We start from the raw sequence: 7,537 nt of genomic DNA, 5'->3' as shown, positions 1-7,537 counted from the left end.
TTGCATGCTAAATATATATGCATGAGACACCATATTAGAAATTAGCACATATAATTCTGAAACTAAACAGATATCTTACCCTAAAACAGTTATCTCCTTAGGGTTTAGTGATAGGGTACCGAAATGTAGAATAGGAACAAAACAGAAATAACTACAAGTTCTCATTTAATTGTGGATAGGTTCTGTGATTTAGAGCAAAAAGAAACTGGTTTTACCATAGGAAATTGATGTAACAAGAGCAAATGTCCTGTGGCATCTCGTCAGCATCACAATGACACAACAATGAACCCAATGTCATTCTGAGAACCTGCTGTGTAATGAGGCTGATTTTTGAAAATACACCACAATGTCCAAAAATAAATTGCAATCTTAAAAGGAGAGACAATGACCAAAACTAGAGAAATGGACCCTGAATGCTAAGTCTGCTTTCAACACATTTAGCTTCGGAAACATCCAATGTGGCTTTCATGTATTTTTTTATATATAGATGGCTAAAATCAAGTATTCTTGATCACTTAAGGTATGATGACATTATTAAAATATCTGCTCAATTAAGAAAATGATTAGTCTGGATTCATCTGTTTTAAAAATCAAACTAGTATGTTAGACAAGAAGATTGGTAGAAAAATGAGGATACATTCACTTAAAATAAAGGCACAGTAACTCAAAAGAATCAGTGGCTGCCCTACTAAATCTCAACACAAAAGAAACACTGATGCAATCTTGAGCTCAGCACTCTATATAATAAGCTAAATACTAAGACTGTAATGTTTCCCCATAGTAATATGTTTAATCATTCTAGATATAAACTTAGGTTGTGATCATACATAAGGCTTAGATATTATGTTCTTGGGTAACTAATGATACAATTAATAATTGGAGGAAAACACCACCCAAAAAGAATAGATTCAACTTACTCTGAACTTTGATATATTAAGCTTTTTATTAAACCAGATTTTATTCTTACTCTGTAAAATTTTCTGTTTCTTCCTTTCTATTTCTTACTACTATCTCTATTTTATTGAAGAAAATCTTGCTTGCTTGTATGTGTATAATGCAGAGTCTAAAATTGTCCATCTAAGTCTTAAATGGGGCCATTTTTGCTTCAAAAGGGTACATTTGTGCACAAGTTAGTAAGTGTTTGGAATTCTTGTTTTTGTTATCATTTTTTCAGTGTTCTAGTCTTATATAATTGTCTTCTGCATAGGCACCCGCATGGATGGATCTGGAGAGCATTATGCTAAGTGAAATAAGCCAGGCAGGGAAGGACAAATACCGTATTATCTCACCTATGAGTGGAACCTACTCAACAAAACAAGCAAGCAAATAAAATATAGCCAGAGATATTGAAATAAAGAACAAGTGGACAATAACCAGAGGGGAGGGGGAGGGGATAACAGGAAGAAAAAGGGTAAGCGTCATCAAGGTACATGTATAAAGGACACATGGACAAAGGGTAGGATTGAGGGTGGGAGGTGGGGATGGGTGAGGTGGGGGGAGTAGTGCGGGGGAAATAGAGACAACTGTACTTGAACAACAATAAAAAATGCCATTAAAAAAAAAAGAACCCAGATTGGAAAAAATTAGGCATACGTTGTGATATTTACTCCCAGTCACCTAACACCTGTATTTGCAACCATCCTTCTGTTGCCAATCTTCTGATAGTTCATGCCATTGTCTCGGCTGCCCGGTGAGCTTCCTGGCATTTTGGTCTTTTATCAGTGAGTATTAGCTTACAGGCGATAGAAGAAAGTGGAGCCATGAGCCGGGCTGTCCTTGTGGCCGTTTTTTCTTCCTGGGCCCCCGTCTGAATTGTTGGCTCTCCTGAAAATCGTGCTGGTGTCAGGTGAGCTTGATAGCCACCACCTATATAATCTTACTAAGCAATGTCACACCAATACATTTAATTAAAAGTAAATAAAAGTCAAGAGAATACTTTATAAAATAAAATAATCATGACAGGATATTTGTGAACCCTTTAGTTACCTCAGCTAAAACATTTGTAGTTATGTAGTTCCAAGACGTATAGAGAAAGTAAATTTGACTTTAGGGAAGGCTGGTCCAACAGGAAAAAGCTGACGACAAATATTCACTGAGGAAAGTAAGCAGTAAGGAGGCAGAGTAAGAACAAGGGCAAATTAGGGAATCTGTACTTGAACTGGCCTGAGAAAGTCCCTTGGGCACTGCCTAGGAAAGTGTGAATACGGAAAAGAAGAAAATAGGCTGAAAGACATAAAATCTCTATGTGCATAGCTACTTGTCAGTTTTCATAATATTAATTACTTTAATATTTTGCTTGTCTCTTTTATCAGTTACTTGCATCACAGTTTGAATTCTTACTTTTATGTGTCAAATATTTAAATACATGGACACTGGTAAAAAGGACTCCTGTGATAGAAAAATACGCCCTCCAACTTTCTTCTATGTTCTTCAAGAACTTTTCTAAAACATTATCTATTACAATTACCTTGCTGACGACTAACTAGTGTCATTGCAAGACAAAGCAGGCCCAGGATAAGAAGATTTGGCAAAACACAAGCTGCATTCATTTTTCCCTAGTACACCTAATATATACTTTGTTTTAGAAAATATTCAGTTTCTACATTTGATTTCAAACCTTTGCCATAACTTCAACAGTGATTTGGAGATGTTGCAAAATGATTGTAATTTTGATTTTAGATTAGCAGTGTCTCTAAAACCCAATAAATAATAAATGTAGAGTATCTGATGCCAGGGACCAGATAGTTTTCAATGAATGTTCATGTTCTTTCTCCTTCTTCTCAAGAGTATAAAGTAGAAAAGATAAAATATCCACTACTTAAACTTTGGATCTTTGAAACTATTTCATAGAATTATAAAACTTTAAGTGAACAATGACTTCAGTACTTATACCAAGTTCTTATAACAAGGGTATTAAATTTATGTGTAGTTTAGAGTCAGAAATCTAAGAACTTTATTAGATGAATAAAATCTATTTTTGAATAAAAAAATTTGGTTCACCTTCCATTTAATAAAAAAAAAATTCTCCCTTGCTTTTCCTTCACACCTAGTATCATCTATGCATCTATCTATCTATCTACCTACCTATCTATCTATCTTTCATTTCTGGAAATCATAGTTGAAGTTCATGATCTTATGATTATTTTTGTACTAAAGTGTATATATTCACCGTACACCAAACTGATGAGAAAGTATTTACCCACAGATGTAAATAGGTTTTGAGAGGTTTTTTTTTCCTATATGAAAACTTTTGCAGGCTAGTGACAGAATCTGACATATTTAAAAAATTGCATCATGTTTAAAAATATGAGCCACATAATGAATGTGCATGTCACCCTTGCCCAAGGACCACACTAATCACCATGGTGTCATTCCAATTTTAGCAGATGTGGTGCTGAAGTGAGCATTGCATTTATTTTTAAAACCTTTAAAAATATGAGGGCTTCTTTCTGTGCATTTTTCTTTTGGGGGAGGAGAAGGTACAGGGAACAAGCTACCAGCTCCCCATTTAACCCTAAGTTTTTTAATATCCCAGTCCTTAAATGACTTATTTATGCAATTGACATTCATTGTTGTGCATTAATTGCCATACACAGAGGTCACAGAAAAATGCCATTTCAGACAAAATTTAGGTATGTATTTTGTACAGCATTGTCTCTGAATTTCCAACATCAAGATACAAAACTGAGAGCGCTGCTCCAAGTTGTGTGTCCCGCTCCCATGCATGTACGCCTGGGCATGTGCGCAAGTTCATATTCCCCTCTCTTTCTGTCTTTTAGAACCTTGCCGAGTTTTCAAAAAGGGAGGAAGAAATTTTTGCCTATAATATTTCTAAAGTACTGATATTTATTTCCATTGGGATCTAAAAAATTTTAAAGTTGCTTTTCAGATGTAAGGTAAATAGATACTAGTGTATAATTTGTCATGATTAATTTCACTTTCTGTATCTTATTCCTGAAAAACCTTATATAAAAGCCTTTGGCTAAACTACCCCTAAATAATTGAAGTTGAAAGTTAAGACTTCAGAATGTAAAATATAAAGTGGGACACTAAGAAATTATTCAAGGTTTTTCATCAATAATTCACTACATACTGGCTGTTTATACATAAAAATAATGTATAAAACATTATTATAAAACAATGTATAAAAAACAAATGTATTTACAACATTGCAAATGTGTCTTTCTCCTCGCAAAAAAAACTTAGTCACCACAACTTCAACTTTAACATAAATGGAAAATTAAAACACATTTCAAGCACTTTGACTAATTCAGATTTGTCCATGTCATGAAGGAGAACAAGTTTCAAAAACCAGAGCCATCACCCGGTCTGGTTATCTAAGAGCACAAAGAAAATTTGTTCAGACTGTTTTGAATGCTACTGATTACACAATACTCTTATGTGAGAATCTCTCAGAACTGTGAGAAGATAGTACCCCGTTCTTTCCTGCTTCTTAGGAGTATTTTTCCAAAAACGTGTTTAATTGATTTAGTTATCTCAGATATATGGGCTACATAGAGTCATATCTAGTCCGTATAGGTGGGACTCCATGTGGGAGTCCAACAAAATATAAATTTAAAAATATACTTTGTTTTATTTTTTTTTGCAAACAACACATGGTATAGACAAAGGTTTTTATAATTTAAAATAGGAATACACAGAAATGAATAGATATACTCTCTGAAATAAGGGTAATTAAACTTATCTATATCAATTTATTCCATATATTTCTAATCAGCTTATCCCACTTATCAATGTAATAATTTGAGGTTTTCCCTCTGCATAACCCAGTAAGCTCTTCAGAATCAAAAGGCCTTTACTCAGGTGAATGCATTTAAATCCTTCCTTCCATGAAAAACAAATTAATTCATTGTTTGAAACTATAACATCTAACTCTTTCATAATTATCATCAAAATGTGAATTGGTAAAAGTTCAAATATTTACATATTTTAACTGTACAGAATTTTCTCTTCTAACAATGTTGTAAGTCTAGCTATATCTAATTTTTTTTCAAAGTTTGTTTCTTTTAATTCAACTTAAAACCAATTCACTCTGGAAAATTAAACTGTCATCAGTTAATTGTCCCAGCTACAAGCAATTATTTGAAATATGTATGCCTGTTGGAGTGTGTGTGTGTGTACATTCAGGTAATGAAAAGAAGTAACTTAGACAATAAAAGGCTGAAGAAAAACAGGGACATTTTTGCTATATGGCAGGCAGAAAGCCATATTTAAATAAAAAATATATTCTCAAAATTTTGATCTTCTGCAAATGTAGTGGTATTCAGTGACAGAAAGGACCTCATCCCCTATTTGCATTTTCCTGTCACTTCCTTTTTTACTTTTTGCAAACTTAGCATTCATTCTATTGAACATCATCAAGTTCCTAAAAAATGATTGCAGGTAAGGTTTTACTGGTTGCCTTTGGATGCAATGGGCCAGAGGCAAAAGACCCAACATGAATGTGAGCTATTGAAGACTCACCTAGTGTGTTTTTACACTTTGATGTCCTGAAAAGCTCAGTGCCAAAGGTTATGACACTAAACTGCCAGGGCAAGGTGAGCGTTTTAGAGATGAAAGCTGTCATTGCCATCCAGTGGCAACATAAGTTATTGCATGCTCGGCCAAACCCCATCTGTCTTGCTGGGGACCTAAATGAGTTTGATAACCTGTGCACAGACTCGTTTTGCTTATTTTATCATCTGCGTTAATAATTCGTGATATATGATAAACAAATAAAAGTAGTTCTTAAAGTATCTAAGTTTGAGTTTTACTATTTTTGTTGCTAGGTTTGAGAGAGGGTGTGTAGGTTGGATACATTTTTAGGCAATATTGACTAATGTTTAATTAGTTTACTAATGTTTAATATTTGAAATACTCCAAAACATCACTTATAATATAAGGGGACTGCCACTAATTTTTTTAAAAAATCAGTGATTCTGTCTTTTTTTATTCCATAGCATTACTAACACAGAAATGTATTGACATAGATTCACAACAAAGCCGTGACCGTATTGATGAAAGCTTCCCAGATTGAAGTGGCGGGTACAGTTTCCACGTGAGTGTTTAATAATCACACAGACAGGGGAAGAAGAACCAAGTAGGGCAGAAATTTTTTCCCTCTTTGGCTCCACGTAACACAGCATATATTTCATTTTTCTATCACTTGGTTCAGTATTTACTTCATATAGATACGCAACATTTCTACCATCTTCTGGGAAATTTGCAGTGGAAGTCCAACCCAGATTCTTCAGTCTTGAATGTACTAACAATTTTAACTGCCTCACTTTGCAGCAATTTTCATTAAGATAAAAAGGATTTCATTTTTCCTTAAAAGCTTGTTTTCCAGTGCCTTGAAAGAGCTGTAGTGTCCAGGTACCATGTCTCTATCAGCTGGTCTGTGTTTCTAATAGATTTCAATAGGGTGAACCTAGAAAAAATGGTGTCAGTTCAGGGTTCCCCAGCCTTTCAACTGTTATATATGGTTCATTACTACTTTTTTGTCATATGCTTTGTAGACATTTTATTTTATTTTATTTAAAGATTTTATGTATTTGTCTTTTAGAGAGGAAGGGAAGGAGAGAAGGAGAAAAATATCAATGTATGGTTGCCTCTCATGAGTCCCCTGCCGGGAACTGGCCTGCAACCCAGGCATGTGGCTTGACTGGGAATCGAACTGTGATCCTGTGGTTCGCAGGCCTGTGCTCAATCCATTGAGCTCCACCAGCCAGGCCTGTAGACATTTTATAGGCATTGATTTTCAATGTGTTGCTATTTGTTTTAGCAAGTTATAAAGAAAAATGAGATCTCAGGAAAAACGGTCATAAAGAGAAATGGTATCTAGGAAAGTTTGTAGTCTGCAGTTTTTCTGTGAATTAAGTTATTTTACATACAAAAGAGAGTGGCTTTGTTGTGCAGAACACATATTCATATTATTCTACGTGAATACAGATTTTGTATTAAAGGTAATCCTGAAAGCTGAAATAAAAATTGGTGTAAGTTTGTTTTCATGGGGACCCTACCAAACAGGAGGTAGGGGTCTTCTGGCATATAAAGAACATTTCATTTACTTTGCATTCAGTGCTATCAGCCACTTTAACAAACCATAATCTGCCAACAAGCTTCAAAACAAAACAAAAATAAAATAAAATATATAAAAATAAGAAAGCACATATAAAGGTATGTATATATTAACACCCTGACTCACAATGACTCTCTTACTTTAAAGAAACTTTTATAAAACAGATTCAAATATGTAACTGAATGAAGGGCTGAGAATGTAAGACAGAAAACTGTACTTGAACAAAAATTAAATAAAAATAAAAATTAAAAAAAACAAAACCAAATATGTAACTGAATGAAATATTTTCATGAACATTCACTTGTTAAACCAGTTTGAATATTTTTTCTTTAAAAATGTTCTGTTATATATTTTCTGTCATATGTTTGCTTAATACGTAAGCAAATGCTTTCTTCTAGAAAAGTTGGAATCAATCCAAATTACAACAAAAAAAATCTGTACCCAATTACGTACTCT

The 7,537-nt window shown here is 33.9% G+C and overlaps 1 non-coding gene across 1 annotated transcript; it reads right to left on the bottom strand.

Annotated features, from left to right (window-relative positions):
• Positions 1-3,300: 3,300 nt before the first annotated feature.
• LOC119000860 (U6 spliceosomal RNA) lies at positions 3,301-3,407 on the bottom strand. The gene has a single exon (XR_005069425.1). It is a non-coding gene; the product is annotated as a U6 spliceosomal RNA (small nuclear RNA).
• Between the last annotated feature and the right edge of the window lie 4,130 nt (positions 3,408-7,537).

This window comes from Sturnira hondurensis, unplaced genomic scaffold (genome assembly GCF_014824575.4).
Source record: "Sturnira hondurensis isolate 20B ecotype Veracruz unplaced genomic scaffold, ASM1482457v3 Scaffold0016284, whole genome shotgun sequence".
Taxonomy (NCBI): Eukaryota; Metazoa; Chordata; class Mammalia; order Chiroptera; family Phyllostomidae; genus Sturnira; species Sturnira hondurensis.
Note: the sequence above shows the minus strand (reverse complement) of the source record. Positions and strands in the feature narration are given on the sequence as shown.